The 21,013-nt window shown below is 39.5% G+C and overlaps 1 protein-coding gene across 2 annotated transcripts in view; it reads left to right on the top strand.

Moving 5' to 3' along the window:
* NEUROD6 (neuronal differentiation 6) overlaps window positions 1-21,013 on the top strand; it is a 199,467-nt gene that overhangs the window by 153,456 nt on the left and 24,998 nt on the right. The window contains exon 1 of one of the 2 annotated variants that reach the window (XM_082399475.1): window positions 1,286-21,013. This exon is cut by the window's right edge and continues 21,256 nt beyond it. The exons of the other annotated variant lie outside the window; for it this stretch is intronic. The gene's annotated coding sequence lies outside the window, so the exon portion shown is untranslated. Of the gene's footprint in view, window positions 1-1,285 lie in introns of those variants that run through there. 2 annotated transcript variants of the gene reach the window in all.

The following is a 21,013-nucleotide window of genomic DNA, read 5'->3' as shown; positions in this document are numbered from 1 at the left end:
AACCCTGTAACAAACCATCTTGCCCAAACCATCTCCTTTGGCCACAATACCAGGACTTAGAGTAAATCAGCACAGAACCTCCCCTCATCTAGAAAAATAACTCGGCACAAACCCTTGAGGCAGGAGCATCTATTATCTTGTTTGAAAAGACATTCCTTTCTTATGAGTACCCAACATAAACGTTGTTTAAGAGTTATATTTGAAAACACTGAAATGGAGGTCAAGCGTTTCATTTTCTAGAGCCAAACACAGTGCCCTGGCATATGATACCTATTCAAAGAATGGTTACCGAATGCCTAAGGGATAGTCATAGAGCTGCTACATAACTTTTAGAATATTTCCATTGGTACAACTTGTGCCTGTCAATTCCTTTGAGAAAGACCATGAAATTGATGTGATTTCAAATGTTCAAATAAAAGGGTTTACTTATATATGACAGTCCCTCCTGCCCTACCTCCCTCCCTTTTTTCCTTCCTCTTGTTACCTTCTTGCTCTCATTCTTTATTCATGTGTTACTTTATAAATTTTTAATAAATAAAAAGCTACTAATTTAGAAATATAATGTGTACTTAATCTCATACTGGATTTGAAAACAAGAGTTCCCAGTTTTCTTAAAATGTTCCTTTTGGTTGTTATTATAGATACACCAAATTTCACCTTCCTGGTAAAGACACTGCTGAAGTCATCTGCACAGCTGTTAGCATAACTAACATCGTGTTGGGCCCTTAAAGTTTTTCCTGTCCTTCTGCTGACCCTATCCAGGTCTATACTGTACAGCAAATTACTTCTCTGTCATCCAGGGCTTTGTAGTTAATAGATATTGTTTAATAATCATTAGGATCAGGCAGCCTCTACGCTCTGTTAGTCCCAAAATAATGATCATCCACAAGACTAGTTACCCATTCCTAAATCTTGACTTAGGAATGCATGTCTTGTTTCCAAGTAACTACCCCCAGGCCCTAGGTTAACTATAAAATTGTCCTAATGGCCCCTCAGGATTGCAGAGTGCAGCTGCAAATGCTTCTGGATTGTTGTCTGCCTGATCTAGATCCCACCCTATGAGTAAGTTACCCTATAATAAACTGATCCATTGATTATATAGAGCTGCCTGCCTTATTTTTGGTCTCAAAATGCCTGCTCAGTTTGGTGGGTGCTTTTCATTCCCTCGTTCTCCAACATCATTTAGTATTAAAAATACCAAGGATCGTTTTTTAAAAATATGTTCAACATTTTAACTTACAGAAATTTCATTAAAAGTGAAAAATTTGAAAAGCATTTTGGGAAACACAATGAAAAAATAAATAAGAGTTAGGATGATTTTCAAATCTTCCTCAGCAGGGGACAGAAGTGAACAGTTGATATACAAATCTGCTTATATTGACGCCATTAGACCTGCAAAGACATCATTTTAAGAGCAAATAGTGGGAGATAAAATAAACAGAAGTGAAAGCTGGAGGAAAAAAAAAGTATTAAGGGAGAACCAAGAACATCTGGATGGAGAGGTTCAAGGAGCAAGTCTGAGGAGTAGGAGAGAAAAGGGTGTCAAGTGTGAAAGCCATATTCCACATTCTATACACTACAAAGGTTGGGCAAAATTCAACTAATAATAAATCCAAAGAAATGACATGTGGTTAATCATACTCCAAGAATGGCATAAATGATACATAGACAAATATAGAGAAGGAAGAAAGTAGATGGCAAGCCAACTAGAGAGGAACTAGAGCTTGATGTCTGGAATGAAGAGCTCTGTGGGGTATCACCGAGGATGCAAAGATAACCTGGGTGGCATAGCCAGATCAGCCTGGAAAGAGCACATTTTTTTTGGCTCCGCCCTCCCCCATTTCTTGGTGGATACTTGAGCATTGCCTCAGATACCTCCACACTGGTTGTGAGGATGGGTCCTTCTGGCGAGTCCATGCATGAGTCATACCTATTTCCTCCTGCTCAAGCAGCAGTGGGATGTCTGCTGTGACTGGGCCTCAAAGCTCCTCAAGCGAGGTGTCCCTCAAAGCCTCCCCCAGCTCATCATCAAGCCCATGATTCGTGCCATCACTCAGACCAAGTGTGAACAGTGCCCTACAGCTCCTTGTGCCACATGTGATACACGGGCTGCAACACAATGCTGACTTCTGCTTGCAGCATCTTAATGCCCCTGGTTCCACTTTTGACTTGTTCTTATTGCACTGCTCTTCTTGAGACTTAGGCAGAAGTCATGAGGCTTGGGCTACAGTACGTCCCGTGTGATGGACACCACACTGCAGCCAGAGTCACCCCTTGGACAATAATCTCAAACCTACCCCCAACATCTCTCCTCCGTTGGTGTAAACTCCTCCTGGGAGGACCTCTGCACAGACCCTCCTGGTAAGTCTCTGAATAGTAATGACTTCTGGATTTCGACTTCTCTGTGCCAGCACCGGATTTTACATGAGTTTTCTTAGTCAATCAATGATTCTTTGGGATGGAAATCATCCCCCACATTACACTTGAGGAAAACTGAGGCTCAGAGAATTAAATGCCTCACCCAACATTTGTCAGCCAGTTTATTAGAGTCAAGATTTATGCTCGAGTGTTCTGCTCTCCAAGAATAAAACTCTTCACAGGTAGACAAAATTCGTTCAGGGTTAATGCAGCTCAGACAGGGGTTCCCATGTACTTGGGGCAAGATTCAGGGCTGTCTCTTGCCTAGGTTTAAAGCCACTACATTCCTTTAAACTGAATATCCAAGGAAGAGGACATGATAAAATAATTTATTCTGCCTCAAAGCTTATGGAATCCCTTAACAACTATTGATTCCTACAAACTAGTCTCAATCACGTTAGATAGGAGAGGTAAAATGGCTTCAGGCTAACAAAAATTTTGTATGAAGTAAAAAGAAATGGTGTTTTTCAAGGCTGAAAAATCCCAAAGATCTGCATTAACACAGTGCAAGCGTACCTGCAATATGTAATTTAACAGAGTAATAGTGTACAATCATAACAGAAATGTTTCTTTAAATATTTCAGTTTTACAAGACAATTAGTGACAAAGAACACAGCCATAGGAAATTAGGTGTCATTGTTTGATGCTGCCGTATGGAGTGGAAACGTTGTAAATTTTAATTCCAAGACCCAAATGATTCTAAGTAAGACAGCAGAGAACAGTCATTCTACCTGATGTTCAGAAGCAACTAGACAACTGTAGGAGTGTATCTGAGTTTGTAAGAAACTGAAAATGACAATCAAAACATGTGCAAATGTTTGTCTTATATGTATAGAGGGAAAAAACCTGGCTGTGCAGATTCTAGGTATAAACTGGCAGGGCCAGACATAGGGAAATAATAAAATCAATCTATCGTGTTCCCTTCCCTGGGCTCTCTTTCCTTCCCAGCCCCCATGCCCATGATATTCTCACTCAGGAAGTTCTGTTCTTAGCTGTTCACAAAGCCCTGACTAAAATGTCTTTCAGGAACATACCTCAATATGTGGAATTCTAGGTACTGTTAGAGGCAATGTGGGAACCATTTCACACACATCAATTTTTGTTCTTCCTTTTACTAGTTCATTTATTCTATTTCTTTGGATTTACATTTAGTTCATTTATTTACAACATTTCTTAACTTCTAATGTAAATATTCAATTCTGTATCAAAATGAGTCATGACAGAAAACAATACATTCAAATGAGTCAGCTGACAAGAGCTTAATAAAGGAATTATATGCAAGTTGTGGACAGAGTTAAGGAGTCTATTTCACATAGTGAAGTCTGAAGTTCATCTATATGTCTGTTTATCCTACAGCAGCATGCCCTTGGGAAGCTTTAAATCCAACTTCCCATTCTCAGTCTTCCATGTCATTCTGATCTCATAGCTTTGTTCCAACTTATTTTTACCTATCCTACACCCCACTTAGTGATTATTGTTACGGTTTTGCTTTTACAGTCATTTTTTCTTTAGGTTTACCTCTTTTGTTTCTCATGATTTCATTCTTCTTCTGGATCTCTCTGGGTGCAATTTCCTTCTTTTTACAGTTCAGCCTTTAGTATTCCTTTCCTTGAGTGGCAAACTGAGCCGTTTACTAAAATTATTATTGTTTTGTCCTCACTCTGGAATGATAGCTTTTATGTTGATTTCTCAGCACTGAGTTTCCTCACCATGGTTTTGGTACACTTGGGATTCCTCACTGCAGTGGTGCAGGCACAGGCTCTCAAGTTTTTGTGGCTGTTTTCCTTCTCTCTCAGAGCGAACTTTTTTGCTGCTTCACCAGACTAGCACATGGAGATTTTCCAGATGATGAAGACTTTGATGCTGGAAGCTTTATATGTGGAGCTCTGGTCTTTCTTCCCTGCCCTGGATGTGCTGTAGCCCTATGTAGACATTCAAACTCCAGTCTCCCGCCTCAAGATCCTCTATTATGAAAAAATCCATGGGTTGCTCCAGTTCAGCTTTCTTTTATACTCATGCTTTGTTTCTCTTTTCATTTTTACTACTTCCCTTTTTCATTCAGTAACTTGCATGTTCATTAATGTTCACTGCCATATAGTATTTCATTATATGAATATGCCACATTTTATTTATCTAGTCTCCTCTTAATGGACATTTTGGCTCAAAATTATGTCCTTTTGGACATGTGCTCTGTGTACATACATAAAAGTTTCTCTAGAATATACACCGAGAATTGAAACTACTGGATCATAAAGTATGCACATCCTCATCCTTACTAGATTTTGCTGTTTTGTCTTTCAAAGTAGTTGTGCAGTTTGACAATCCTATGAGCAGTATGTGAGAGTTTCTTTAATCCTACATCCTTGCCAATAGTTTGTATCCTGTTTTTTTTGACTTTTTGCCAAATGGACAGGTATGAAATCTATGTTCTTATTTGCATTTATCCTGATAACTCAAGAGGTTGAGGATCTTTTCCCTTGTTTCTCTGCTCTTTCATTTCTTTACTCATTGTTCTACTTTTAAATTTTCTTCTTATTGATTTGTAAATGTCATATATTCTGGATGCTAATGCTGTATTGGTTATACAAGTTAGAAATATCTCTCCAGTCTGTGGGTTGTCTTCCCAGAATTTTTTTTTTTTTTTGCCTTTTGATGAAAAGAAAATTTCAATTTTAATGTTGTTAAAATTGTCTCTTTTCCTTCTGGTCGTGCATTTTTTTGAGGCTTGATTAAGAATTTTTTTCCTACTCCAACTTCATAAAACGTCATCCTATATTTTCTTCTAAATGTTTAACATTTTGCTTCTTGCATTTAATTTTTAAAACCATCTTTATGTTTGATATGAGGAAGGAATCCAATTTTATCTTTTACTCTATGGGTAATCATCAGACTCTTCTTGGTAAGAATTAGGATTGATTTTTGTGAATGGCCCATTGAGGAAAAATGGGCTTACATTGGGTAACCCTCAGCAATTCGTTACAAGCAGCAAGATTTGGAGCAAAAGCTTTTTAAAGATTACTTTAAAACTACTCAAGTTTTGCTCTACTATTGAGCCTTTGTCTGAACTTCTTTCCTTAAGACAAAGAGATAAGTAGTCTTTCACTCTGCAACCCAACACTGAATTTTTCTACTTTAGCAATTATTTCTTTTTCCTGGGAATATCTGTGTCCACATCTATTTCCTCCACTAACCTGTGGGGCCTTGAGGTTTGGTCCAGTGCCTTCTGATCTTTGCATCCCTGGTGCCTGATATGTAATAGACACTAAACGTTTGGCAGATTAATGAATTAATGAGCATTTTTGGATCACTCAGAGGGGAGTTTGGATGAGCCCCAGCCAGCTTGCTTAATGTTGGATGGAATCCTGTTTGCTCTTCTCATTCCTATGTCTAAAAATTGGGGAAGAGAAAGATATTCTAAGCTATGCAATAATTAGTTCTAGAAGTGTCTTGTCCTAGGCTTTTGTGAATTAATTTGGGAAGCAGCACAATGCCCCATTTACTTTCATTTTACTTTTAAAGAGAGGCAGAGAAACATCATGCATACAAAAAGCTGCATTAGGCTGAACCCAGCTCCAAGTGGTTAAAGAGTTACAATCCAATCCCGTGCACATGATTCTGATCTTTTTTCATTTGTTTTATCTCAATAATTATTTGTTTCATACCTCAGTTTTTTTACCTGCCTCAACACATTTGAACTCTGTAAAATTCTCCTTTGCACATGAATTAGTGTGAAATTTATTACCATACTCTTTCCACTTATTAAAAGGGATGTACTTTACAAATATGACTGTAGTGCAAATTTATTATTTACATCCCGAGCCTTAGCCTTCATAACTGCTTAATATGGAAAAGGTGTTTCGTTTTCCGATGGAGTCCAGCTGCATCACTGGCATCAAACTTGTAATTGCCTCTTTGGGATTTAAAACCATTATAGTTGTGCTTTTATGTTCTCTTTTGTTTTGCTTGAATCACTTTTTCAGGTCTATGAAGTACAGCTGGCACAATAAAAGTTTGATCAATGCATAACCAATGCAGTGTATATTTCTTCCAGAAATATAAAACCCAGGTGAAAAATGTTAATCTATGAAAATTATCTCTGTCAGCTACTTATTCTTGGAATTTAAATGGGTTTCAATCTTGAGGTAAGATCTGAGCTTGGATTTCTGTGTTAAAGTTTTCTGAGTTTGCCAATGTTGTACACTGATGTGTATGTTAGGGGCTGCAGGATATAGAGTTTCTATTATTGAAAAAACAGATCATTTTATTGTCTCTAAAATACTCTATATTTATTTATTGATTTTAACATCTTTATTGGAATATAATTGCTTTACAATGGTGTGTTAATTTCTGCTGTATAACAAAGTGAGTCAGCTATACATAAACATATATCCCCATATCCCCTCCCTCTTGCGTCTCCCTCCCACCCTCCCTATCCCACCCCTCTAGGTGGTCACAAAGCACCGAGCTGATCTCCCTGTGCTATGTGGCTGCTTCCCACTAGCTATCTGTTTTACATTTGGTAGTGTATATATGTCCATGCCACTCTCTCACTTCGTCCCAGCCTACACTTCCCGCTCCCCATGTCCTCAAGTCCATTCGCTATGTCTGCGTCTTTATTCCTGTCCTGCCCCTAGGTTCTTCAGAAACTGTTTTTTTTGTTTTTAGATTCCATATATATGTGTTAGCATACGGTATTTGTTTTTCTCTTTCTGACTTAACTTCACTCTGTATGACAGTCTCTAGGTCCATCCACCTCACTACAAGTAACTCAATTTCGTTTCTTTTTATGGCTGAGTAATAGTCCATTGTATATATGTGCCACATCTTCTTTATCCATTCATCTGTCGATGGACACTTAGGTTGCTTCCATGTCCTGGCTATTGTAAATAGAACTGCAATGAACATTGTGGTACATGACTCTTTTTGAATTATGGTTTTCTCAGGGTATATGCCCGGTAGTGGGATTGCTGGGTCGTATGGTAGTTCTATTTTTAGTTTTTTAAGGAACCTCCATACTGTTCTCCATAGTGGCTGTATCAATTTACATTCCCACCAACAGTGCAAGAGGGTTCCCTTTTCTTCACACCCTCTCCAGCATTTATTGTTTGTAGATTTTTTGATGATGGCCATTCTGACTGGTGTGAGGTGATATGTCATTGTAGTTTTGATTTGCATTTCTCTAATTATTAGTGATGTTGAGCATCCTTTCATATGTTTGTGGGCAATCTGCAAAATACTCTAGACTGGTTAAATAATGTACACTTGGATTGTCTTAAATATTCTCTTGATTAGAAAATGGGGACAATAAAATGAAATATTTTGTTTTTAATTTTTTTAGGGGGACAAATTATCACAAACCCAAACTTTAAAAACTATAAACATTATGGTTATAAAGAAATATATTTCAAAAACCCTGGCAATTTAAAACTGACTACTAGCATTTCTTTTATTTTTTGGAGACAAAGTTCCGAGAATGACCAGTTTCACTTGAAGGTGATATTATGATTTCAAAACGGTGTGATTGTCTCTAATTTCTAAGTGCAAGCAGGGTTAATCATGGACAGATGTTCATCATCAACTCTAAATTTCTTTGTTCTTGTCCATTAAAATTAGCTATATTTTGAAGGAAACACAAAGCTGTGTCCATGGCTCCTCCTTGAAAAAAATACCCTTTATACTTTATAGAGAAAATATGGCAGTGATAGCCACTGCCTCAAAAGCTCTGGATCCACCATTTCTACCACTTGGGATCAACCTGGACTGTAACACAGATGTCTCTGTCTTATTTGTCCCCAGACTTTCCTGCCTACGCATTTTCTCCCCCCGCAGGGCACGAATGTTTACCTGGATTCTTTGCTCCTCCTCTTTATCCTAAATCTGATCCTTGTAAAGAATTGATATTAGTCAACTCCTCAGAAGTATAAATTAAAATCACCCTTCTATTTTTTCCCTGACATCTTAAGTCTAGAATTTGTTATTGTGGAATGAAATGCTTTATCCCTAGATAAGTATACTTAAGCAGGAGCCCCGGAGAGCAGGGAGAGTGAGGCCATTCCAGTTTCCACAACGTTTAGGCAGCCATGAGGTCTGCCTGGTGGCCGGATTGGGACCCAGGGAAGGACAATGGGGCACTAAACTTGGGTGTAAAATTTAAGGTGGCACACACACACACAAAAACCTCTCAGTAATCAGTAATCAAGGTAAATATTTTAGTACAAAATTTCAGAAATAAATTTTTGGTATTTTGTTCATCCCAGATGATGATGTACCTCTTAAAATTGAGCCTGAGGTGAATGATTCAGCCTAGAACTGGTCTTTCTTGGTCATTCTATTCCAAACTTCATCTACAGAAACTATTTCTGCCTAGTATCTGCCTGATACCTTGGGCATCAGGGATAGTCTGAACTAAGCTCTCCCCGTGGAAGGTAGATAATTAGCTCATTACATGGACTCTGAGAAGAGAGTTCACTGTCACAGCGTGCCTGGCACAAAAAATAACAAATGTTCAATAAATATTTTGAAATAGGATTGAATGAGTGAGTCAGCACATATTTGGTATTATTAGTGCACCAATGAAGAGGAGACTATTTAAATGTGCTCATTAAATGAAGGCTACTTCCGCGTGTGTCAGCTACCCCTCTGGAAAGCAACTTAAGTAACAATAAACCTTAATACAAAATGCTCTGTTTTAAGTCACCACAATATAAATTAGACATGCAGCTGGTAGCATAAATATAATACATTTTTTTTAAAAAAAAAGGTCTTCAATTTCTTATACAAGGCAAATATAATAAGCAAGTTATTTTAGTAACCATATTCCTATTTAATCTTGGGATGAACTAGGATAATTTTACTTTTTTGGTGAGAAAAGGCACTTTTTTGATGGCAAATTAAATTGTAGGCCTATTGATTTTTAAACCTATGGAATTATAAGAACTTAGCTTTGGGATAACTTATTCAACCAAAATCAGGTCCATTTTCCTCTGTGCCTTGACAAATATGTCAAATCTTATTGTACTGAATATTAAGGAGGTAATGTCTGTGTCAGTTAATTAGTTCATTGGAGCACAAACATATTTGTTATAGATAGCCAATCAAGTCCCATTCTCTATAATAAAGAGTATCAGATCATTTAAAACAGTGAAAAACCCAAGAATCACTTACATAGCATTTGCTTAAACTTCCAAGTTTTTACATATTTAAATATGCACAGGTCTGGTGCTCTTGGAATTCAGTTTAAATAAAACAGCTAAAACACATGGTGAAGACCCAGTCGGGAAGAGTTGGGAATTATATCACTTCCTTTTCTTACCTGTGTCTAGAACTTTCACCCACCTCTCTGTGCCATGCTAGAGTTTGACCAAATCACCTTTTAGAAAGAGGCAGGCTTCTTTGATTTTATTTGTGGTTCAGTGGAGAACATTCAAAATCATTGAGCAGAGATGAATATGAAGGGAGGACCAGGCGGAGGTGCTGAGGCAGGTAAAGGCAGCGGGAGCGTTTCCAGCTGAGACACAGACCTGGGGTGCAGTGTCGCAGCCTTTGGAGTCTGGTTGGAATCACAGAAATGTGTGGGGACTGAAGTGGGCTGAAAAGGCGGGGGAAGCACGATCATGTAAGGTCTAAGTTTTCATCTTGTTCTGAAAAATATGGCGCTACCGAAAGATTTTAAACAGAGGGGTGACATATACGACTAGATTTGCATTTTGTAAGGATCCGTTTAGGGGCAGGAGGAGTTTGGATTGGAGCAGGGACAGGACTGGAAGCCAGCGGAGAGGCAGACACTGGTACAGTGAAGGTTATGATAATTTGACAGCTGAGAATGGTTTGAACTAAGATAGAGGCTCTGAGGACGGAAAAGAGAGCACAGAGCTTAGAGACTGTAAATACTTTCACTAAAAATACCTTTTGCTGTTTGCAAGCTCCAAAGGAAGTAAGCTAAACAAGAGATGGCAAATGATCAGATTTTGGTAAACTCTCTGGAAAATTTCACTAAGAATTTGAAGCAGTTCACCTCAGATAAATTGGGGTATAGATAATCCTAAGTAGAAATATAAACGTGTGCAGTCCAGGTATAGTCAGGCCCCAATGAGTAAGCACATTGGTCATTATTCACTACAGTGAGGCTATGTGTGTGCTCTGGCCACCAACTTAAAACTCTGCTCTGCTGGTGGATCCACAACATATTCCACTGGATAAAAAGAAAAATTTTTTAATCTCTTTTGACTATTTCAAGTTACTATTTATTTAACACAGATTTATGTATTTAGGTTTGGAAAAGTGTTACTTTGTGGAATGTAGTAATAATTACATTAAAAAGCTTTTACACACATGCACATGAATGTACTGCCAGGCACATTCTGTGCGTGTTTTACATGATGGTGAAGGTTTTCAGCCTATTGGTGTTTCTACTGATTATCTCAAAAATATCCAGGATCCTGCGGATCCTGCTATGGGGTCAGCAAAGAGAAACCCCATGGCTACATTCATTCATTAACAAGTGCCAGTTGAGGAGAGTCTAAGCAGCTAGAGGCTCTAGCTTAGCAGCTAGAGCTGAATGGCTCCCAAAAGATTCATCGGTGGGTGGCCCCTTTCTCACACTCCCTCCTCCCCGAAAACACAGTGGTCCCCAGGGGAGGTAGCTCTTCTTTGTTAGTGGACATACACTCTCCCTGTGCCAACAGGCAGCCGAGCTCTGTTTCCAAAACTCTGCCTTGCATCAGGCACAATCATAATAATGATAATATATATAACATATATTATAATAATGATATATGTGTATTATATGTAATATACATATATATCATTGAGCACCATAGATATTAGGCCCTTGCATATGTATCAAATGATTGGCAGGTCATATATACGTTTATATCATTGAAACCATAGCCCAGGCACCTGTATCACATCCTTTGGCTCGTGTTCGATATCAGTGATAGCTCACCTGATTTTGGACTCACTCACCTTAAGTGGCGCCATGTGTCTCCATCTTCTGTCCCAGAGCCTTCTCCACTCTGTGAGACAGTGCATCACCCTCAGAGGCAACCCTCAACCTACGTGGGATGGGAGGCAGTGGGTAAAGGAGGCAGCCTTTCCAGATACTTGTGGACACTTCTGGGAGTGCACTCTGTACCCTTCTGAGGAGGTCTCACTGGAACCAGGACCCTGTAGTCCTCAGCAACCCCTCCATAACGTCCCCTTGTATTGGCTTTTCCTTGTTCCTGTCACACTCTCCCAACCCTCACTCCTGCTTCCCGTGATCCACGCTCCCCAGATAAACAGCTGTACCCAAGTCCTTACCTTGGACTTTGTTTTTGGAGTAATTCCAACTAAAGCAAAAGCAATGGCCGGCACACAGTAGGTCCTCAACAAATGTAATCTCTTGACCCCTTCTTCCCATGGTAAAAATGAGAATTCAGAGGCTCAGGGGCACTGAGTAACTTGCTGGAGACGACACAGCCTGAAACCAGCAGAGAATTCAAGTCAAAGCTTCTTCCTAGTGGTTTCTGTCTTAGAAGCTGGCTTTTGCTCTGTCCAGAGCAAACCAATGAGGACCCCTAGTGGCATGAACAGCATGGACATACAGCAACCAAAGGCCATGCCTTTAAACAGCCTGACACCATTCAGAAAAGGGGTGTGAAGACAGAATCCGCACCGGGATTCCTAGGAGAAGTTCAGCCTAGCAGGTTACACACAGGCTTCAAACCATCAAGGGTGGTTCCACAACCATGGGAGCTGCCCCAAAGATGACATGTCTCTTTCCTGTAGAGGAAAAATGAGCATCTTATTCCCAGGTTTCCAAAGGAGGTTTCTCTCTCTGGATCTTAAACCTCATTTTATTGGGTTGGATAGTTTCTAACCTTTCCTGTATTTGCTAATTACTTTATTCATCTATTTCTGAAGTAAGGGAGACTCCTATCCTCCAGATGGAGCATCAGTGAGAGAGGGAGAGCAGGGGACAGGGTCTACATCAAAACTGGGGCAGATTATTGGGCTTTAGTGGAGGATGCACCCCTCCTAGTGTTGGAGCGTTTTCTCACCAGGCTGGGCACAGATGCCCACCAGCCTCCTACACTGCAGCAAATTCGAGGAGCAGGAGTCTTATTCCTGCTCCTTTCTGAAGCCCTTGCAGCCTACAAGCATTCATTCCAGAGATGTCTGGTGGGTGTCTGTCTTCGACATGTGCACGCACTTCAGCCCCCATGAAGCCAGCCGGACTGTTCCATGTCCTATTCTAACAAGGTTTCTTTATTGGGCATGTCCTGTGCCAACTGTGTCACCCTCTACTCTGGGAAGCTTGGGTATATGGAGTCACTGTTCTGGGTGGACTCAATCAAGAGCTATGGGAGGTTGTTCGGTGGTGAGGAAGCAGATAGAGCAGATGGAGACCCAGTGGCAGAGCACAAACCCGAGAATAGACGTAATGGGTGCCAAACCAGCCTGGGACACGAGGGGGAGTAAGAAGGAGGCGGAATTTGGCTTTACTGGTCTTTTTAGCCCAGTTGGTGAAGCCACCCCCTCTCCTTTACCTGCTCCTTTCGAAGGGTACAGCGCAAGTATCAGGAGTCCAGGATCCCCCTAAATGCAGGGCAATCTCCCCAAGTCTTCCTCCCCAGGGACTGCCTGCTTGTAAGCAGGACTGATTACAGACAGATAACATGGGGGAAGTGTAAAACAAAATAAGCTAAGTGCAAAGGGCAGATATGAAACAGATTTTTTCCAGGGCTCCAACTGTGGTAGATATTATAAGCAGAACAGATTTCATATGGAAGACATTGACAAGGAATAAACATAGCACCCAAAGCTAGCGTTTTCAAGGATTTGCTTCTTTGAATGTAAGTGTTTAAAGAAAAAAAATCACATACTTATCAAACAATAGGCAGCAAAATCTCTCCCCCCAAATGGCAAAGGCAGATCAAACCTAGGTATGGGTTACCTGTATTTGCAAGACTTGCTTCAAAAATCCCATTTCAATTTGCTATGAAAGCATGTGCTGCCCTAGCTTTCTAATCTATGTTGAACGCTCAAAGGTTAAAGAGACTTGGCTGAATTTGTCTTAAGATATACCCTTTGTTCTGATTCAATCATTTATTTGAATTTAATATTTTAAAGGACACTTCAAACAGACTTCACAAAGCCCTGTTACCATCAGGACCATATTTATTATTTAATATTTAACTGGGGAGATTTGTCAAAACCCTTAAGAATTAATGGTTACAAACTTGTGGAGTTAAAAGGTTTGTAGAGGAAACCATTCTCAAACAACAGGGGGACAATCCCCTTGTAGGCTGAGCCCCCGCAGACCCGGCCACCACCATAATGTGAATAAAATTTGTGATCTAGTGACATGTTGAACCCATCTCTCCAGAAAAAGCAGGAAGTGTAATTGCCTTTAAATAAATATTCTAATGTGCTTAACTTCTGAATTGTAAAGCTCAGCTTGTGCCTTAAGAAAGGAGGTGAGAGTGAGAGCAAAGCAACTTGAAAGGAAATTGTAAACAAACTGTTATTTCAGGTCTTCTACAAAGACACAGAGAGAGTCCCAGAAGTCAGGATCAATCCAACCACATTAAAATGTACCTTTGCCTAAAAGATCTTCAGACTTGGGGAAAAATGTTTTTTGATCTTCAGGATCCATAGATGGTATCTATAGCTTTATGATGCCAAATATCAAGAAGAAAATTCAAAGCCTGAATATCTTTATACAGGTGAGTGGGTCATATTTTAGAGATGACAGATCATAGTGATTATTGAATTGTTCATTCAGATATTCCTGTGTCCTATAGACCAACAAGGCTGTCGGGTGGAATTTGTCATAGCTTTCGATGTCTTTACAGGGGTTCAATAATCTTGATTAACTGCCCCAACTATGCAAACTTCCTAAAAATAAAAATAGGTGAGGCTCTGTCAGCTACAGGCCAAGAATGTCACAGAATACATGTCAGGCATAATGCTGACCAGGTCCAGATTGAGGAATGGAATACCCAAGCTGCAATTTCTGGCTATAAAAGGATGCACTTAAGAAGGTTAATCATCAGAGCCTCGCAAACACCCCCAGACTGACAAGAGTAGGGCTGTGGTAAAGGGTGGCCCATGGGAGCAAATCTCAATTTTATGAATAATGCCACAAAGTAGTGCAGTTTACAGGCCACATGCCTCTGTCTTAGCTTATACTTGGCCAGTTGAAGGGCTAAGCCAATCTGGAGTAGCTGTAAATGACACGTATAGAAACCATGATGGCCTAGGGGGCTGTCTCCCACCTCCAGTATGGAGTAGCCAGAATCTCTAGGCAAGAGTGAGTGAAACAGCGGCCTCAAAACAGTGAAAAGACAGCCCCTGCCAGTGGCTTCAGAAAGTGTGAATGGGACTGACAATGGGTGTCATTCTGCAGCCTGGACCACACACGGTAGGCCAGGTACTAAGTGACACAGAGAAAAAAGCCACGGGCTCCAGAATGCAGAATTGCTTCTGGCTGTATTTCTTACTCTGTCTTCTCAAGCATCTGGAACCTTTATCTGCCAAAATAAAACTGCAGAAAATATAAACTGTTTTTATTTCTTTTTGTCTAGAACTAAAATACATGTGAACAGGGATCTATAAAATTGCCAGTGAAGCCATCATAATACTTAAAATAAACAAACATCTATATCTGCTCCTACTCCCAAAGGTGAAGATTCACCAGACATATGAAAAGATTCACTTGACCAAAAGAAGCAACAGAACCAAATTCCCAAAATGATATAGGTTTATGACAAGAAATTTTAAAAACTGTGTATTTGAAGCTGTGTATTAAGTATACATGACAATACATACTGTTGTAAATTCAGTATCTTTCAGAGTTGCATCTCTGCAAAGAAAAAAAAATCTGCTTCCAAAAGAGAATGCTGTCAGACAAAAAACAGGTTTTTCAAATATAAAGTACTAGTGAAGTGGTGAATAGCAGAAAATGGAATCTGTGAATTGGAACACTAGAGCTTCACCCAGAGAGCTCAGTGTAAGACGATAAATACACAGCAAGCAACAAGTGGAAAGATAAGTGACACAGATGATCGATCCACAAGATGTAGTATGAGTATGATGAGAGAATAAAGAAAATAGAAATATGCAGGAGACATAATTATTTACGATTGAAATAACAACAGAAAGATTTCTGTGATAAAAAAAATGCTAAATGAACCTGGAGTTCATGGGTCCAGTACAAAAGGTAATGAAGAAAGGCACACACACATACACACACACACAAACTCTAGTTATGGTTTTCTATTTGAAAGACAAAGAAATAATATATATATATTTAGGCATGAGTAATTTTTTTAAAAAAAGGTAATCAGATTAGAACTCAAAGCCAGAAAATAATTGGGGTGAATATGTAAAGAAATTTTAAGAATAACAAAAACAGATTGCATGCCATTTATGTTTGAAGGCAAGAGAAACATTTTTTTCCTGATAAGCAAGGGCTATATATATGTTTATCACCCATATGCTTTTTCTGAAAAATGTCCTCAAAAAAGTATTTCAGTTCATTGAGAAAGTAACAAAATAAAGCATTTAAATATTATATATGTAAAATGTTGTTTAAAAGAAATGGCAGTGAGCAATGAAGGCAGTAAAGTTCAGTTAACAGCTAAACAATTGCTAATATGATTATAAACAATGCAAATATCAAACATAATTCTTGAAAGAAGAGATACAAATTGTATTTCAAGAAATGAATATAAAAGCCCCAAATTATTTAAAGTCAACTGAGCATAGGAGATGGGAGGAGACAATAAAAGCAGAAATATCTACTCTGGGAGGAAAGCTAAGATGGGGAAATTAGCAGAAACTGATTAAACCCTAACGCTGATAAAGATGGATTCAAATATTTTCAATAAAAAGATAATGACTATTTGAGAACAATAAGTTTAGAAATCTCAAACCACTACTTGAAAGAAATGTAAGCAACAAAGATAACAAAGGAAAAGGGAAGATCGACAACAAAATAGGATGACATATAAATATAAAAAAGATTGAACTGCAAACAATTCAAAATATCCCATAACATGGGACTAGTTGAATAAATTACGGAATATCCATGCCCACAACTGAATACTCTGCAGTCATAAAAATGACGTGCACTTTGAAAAACTGACACCAGTAAGTACAGATATGCACACACATGTGCACACACACACACACACACACCCCCCAATATGGGGAGACTGACTCCACTTTTGTTAGACAGATACAAGGTGACACTCAAAGTATTTATCAATCTATACAGTACTGATTCTTTTTTTTTTCCACTGAAGTAAAATTGCTTTACAATGTTGTGTTAGTTTCTGCTATACAATGAAGTGAATCAGCTATATATACACCTATATCCCCTCTCTCTTGGACCTCCCTCTCACCACCCCCCTCATCCCACCCATCTAGGTCGTCACAGAGCACCGTTATACAGCACTGATTCTGACCAATCAGAATAAGCCTTAAACAAGTGATCCAGCTGCAGCATCAGTGCAAACCCCAGGAATGTTAGAGATATATCCATAGAGAAGTATGAATGTATATAGACACTAACAGTTCTAGATGTAGCTATACATAAAAATCAGGAAGGGTAGAGCCCTAAATATTTACAGTGGTCATCTTTGGATTGTAAGATTAAGGGTGATTTTTATTTTTCTTTATGCTAAACCATGAATATAAAATAATAGTTTTAAAAGGGCAAGGATTTTAAATTGCTTTTTCTAGAAAGCTAATGCATTCCTTCTCATATGCTGTGGCACATATTTTCAGAAGAGGTGGCTACAGTGTGTGTGTACAGAACACAAAGTTCCTTACCATAAGCCAGTTGGTCATTCTGGGACATGAAGTGTTCAACCTCAGTTCACTGGCATCATCCTTTAACTACAGCTGATTGCTAAAAAACGTGAGGCCAAAAACAAAACTCAATAACTTCTTATCTAAAACATGGGTTAGGAAAAATAATCCATTGAAAAAATATCTTTTTTCCTAAAAACTATGACTCAAATATAAAACACATCTAGTATGTGGCATAGGGTTTTTAATTTAATTATCTGAAGAAACATATTTTTTTTCCATTTCACCTTCATAAAGCATTTATTAATAGCATTTATTTTTTTCTTTCAGATGGAATTTTGAAGGTTCAGTTCTCCAGATTTGGGCCATCCCCTTTCACATTCTTAAAATCTGCATCATGATTCACTTTTATGGGACTAATTAGGTTCTAAGATACTGCGCTCAGGCTCTCACATTAAATAAATAATTAGCCCAGCTCTCCCCTTTGGGCCCTGTAGAGCACAGCTATATGCCCTGCAGAGTGGAAGGGTTTGAATTCTCCCATGCACATAAACTCACTCGGTAAGGTGGCTCACTGGCTTTTCTGAAGGCTGTTCTGAGATCAGCAGGTTGAAGGCTTCTGCTGAAGAATTGTTAATCATCCAGCGTAAGCCACGAAACAATCGAAAGTCTGTCTCATCTTTGAGAAAGTAATCTCCAAATTGTGTTCGTATCAAAATAGAAAATAAGAGAAGTGAGCTGTGCTGGGGAAGATGAGGCTTTTACAAGCATGGGAAACACTTTGGCTCCACCAGTCAACCAACAAGCAGTTGTTGTGTACAGACTATCGGGCAACATTGTCCTTGCTGACAGGGTATATACAAAGCAATAAGTTATTTACAGTTTATTAACATACATGGAAATACAATAAGAAGGAAAAGGCATTTCAGAGAGAGGATGAGATTGGTTTCAAGTAAGTTGTGCTGGAAATGAACACAGATCATTTAAGAGTGACTTTTAAGTACTCTGTCAGTGATTTAAAACATGGCACTAGGCACCCAGCCAGACAGCCACCTACTAGTGGCAGTTGAAACTTTGAGAAGAGATTGAACTCAGGGAGGAAAGTTTAAAGAGAGAAGAGGAGGGGATAAAGTAGGAGCCCTGGAATCATGCATGGAAAGAAGAGACAGGAAGGAGGCCCACTGCTCAGCAAACAATGGAAGTATGATGCAGAAAGGCAGCGAGGATTTGTGCATTCTCTAGGCTAATCAAATGCGTGCATCATCTGTCCAACCACCTCCTCTGCTGGCAGCTCTCTAGGTCCTGGACCTTGGTTACACCTTCCCCTTTGGTGCCCTGCAATCTAATTGGTCATCTACCTTGGCTCCTTCCTGTTCCCTTTTCTCCATCCCTGCTTCTCTTCACCAGTTCCTACCTCCCTCATTTAGTCCCTTGGTTTGTATTCTCATTTGCTATCACTCACACATCTTACTTTCTCCTGTTCTGTACCTTGGGCACGTGACTAATTTGGGAGAATGAAGTTAATATTAGCCTTGTTTTTGTTAAATGCTTTACATATACAGACATTTCTGAAGCCTTAGAAAACCTTCCAGAGCGCTTGCAAAATATTTCTATGAACTGAAACAATGTGAAGGCTTAGCACGAGAGGCCACCATGGCACAAAAACCAGAGAAAACAGGGTAGGAAAAGCAAAATGGGTTCTTATTGATGACTAACATTGGCACAGCCCTATACACATTGCTTTTACAATTGTGGTCTCCTTTTACCCTCAACATAAAGCCATGAGGTGGTGAAAAAAATAATAATGTCGATACTGAGAATAAGAATAACAAACAACAATACTAAGGACTTTTCACTAATTATCTCAGTTACTCCTCACAGCCACGTATGAGAAAGGGAGCACTGTTATCTCCACTTTGTCGATGAGAAAACTGAGGAATTGAGATTTCGAGTAGTATGTATCCTTTGATCCAGCAGTTCTATTTTCAGGTATCATCCTGCAGATCTACCTCCATATGGGCAAAGTGTTGTATGTACAAGAATATTAATTGCAGCCTTATTTGTAGTAGTTGAAAATTGGAAACAACCGAAAGGTCCATCAATTGGTGGCTAATACAAGTAAATTACTGTACTCTCATACAATGTGAAACATTCACGCTTAAAAAGTACAAGGTAGGGCTTCCCTGGTGGCGCAGTGGTTGGGAATCCGCCTGCCAGTGCAGGGAACACGGGTTCAAGCCCTGGTCTGGGAAGATCCCACATGCCACGGAGCAGCTAAGCCCGTGCGCCACAACTACTGAGCCTGCGCTCTAGAGCCTGCGAGCCCAACTACTGAAGCCCATGCTCCTGCAGCCCGTGCTCTACAACGAGAGAAGCCACCGCAATGAGAAGCCCGCGCACCGCAACGAGGAGTGGCCCCCACTCGCCACAGCTGGAGAAAGCCCGCGCGCAGCAACGAAGACCAAAAATAAAGAAATAAAATAAATAAATTTATATACAAAAAAAAGTACAAGGTAGTTTAAGAGTAAGATGCAGAAGAGGGTCATGGTATGCTATCATTCGTGTGTGGGGAAATACACACACACACAAGTACAGAGACTATCACTGAAGCACACACAGGAATTAGTTGTTGCCACTGGGGAAGGGACAGAGAGGCTAGGGGTCAGGGCAGGAGACTAACTTTTTATTGAATATCTTGTACACTTTTTGAATTTTGTACCATGTACATGTATCCTCCATTCCAACTCTTTAAAAACATTTCAAAAGTAAATAATTTTTATAAATAATAAAAAGTACAGTCACATAGAGAGCAACCGAGGGGGTGGGGACTGGGTGCTGAGCCGCAAAGCCCCGGGTGCTGACGGCAAAGGCCCGGCATCCACCACGGCGCTGATGAGGAATCCACCACCCCTGTTTTCACAGATGAAGAAACTGACACCATGAGCTTAAACGGCTTGCCCAAGATTACAAAACCACTAATGGGTGAGCCAGGGCTTGAATGCCAGTTGCCCAGCTGTAATGATGGCAGTTTCCTTTTTATTGCTCAATCATCAAATCCCACATGGAGAAGGCACAATAGAGAGGAAAGAGCATGGGGAATTAAAATAGAAATTTCTTTCTGAGAAGAAGGAAATGAAGGGACATTTAACACATGAGGATTTAAATCTTAACCACCATGGCTCCCTCCTCGCATCTCCTAATCAGTGAGTATCACTTGGCACCCACCCAATAATAAAGGCAAGACTGTACATGAATAGGTTATTGTCACCTTAAATAGACTTGAGGTTCTTGAAGGCTGCAGCCATTCACTCATTCATTCATTCACTCATTCAGCAAATACTTATTGAATGTTCTATCTGGGCAAAGAGCAGACGCAGCCTCTTATCCTCAGAGAATTCAAAGGCTAATTGGGCTAATTGGGAGAGACTGTTTCTCATATGTCACTCTATCCGCCAAGATGGGTCGTTAGAAACATAGTAAGTCACCAAAAAGAATTTACTAAATAAATAAGTCTGGATGAGCACAATATCCCTCCTAAACATTGTGAAAGATAGTTTCCTCTCCTAAGAGCTCCTCCTCACCTTGTCCTGAACCCCCTTCCCCATGATACAGTCCTTCACTGAGTCTCTAAACCGGAATGATAAAACTTTTCATTCAAGGGCATGGAAATCAAGATGGTAACTTTGGCTTAAAACAACAATAACAACAAAAACTCTGAAAATATTGGATCCCAAGCTATAGTGTTTCAGCAAAGAAATGTGATTCCCTTTCTATATTCTCATTTTATTTTTAAGTG

Source organism: Balaenoptera borealis, assembly GCF_965194805.1.
Source record: "Balaenoptera borealis genome assembly, chromosome: 7".
In the NCBI taxonomy this organism is placed as follows: domain Eukaryota; kingdom Metazoa; phylum Chordata; class Mammalia; order Artiodactyla; family Balaenopteridae; genus Balaenoptera; species Balaenoptera borealis.
The sequence above is the reverse complement of the archived record's forward strand: the minus strand, read 5'-3'. Positions and strand labels throughout refer to the sequence as shown.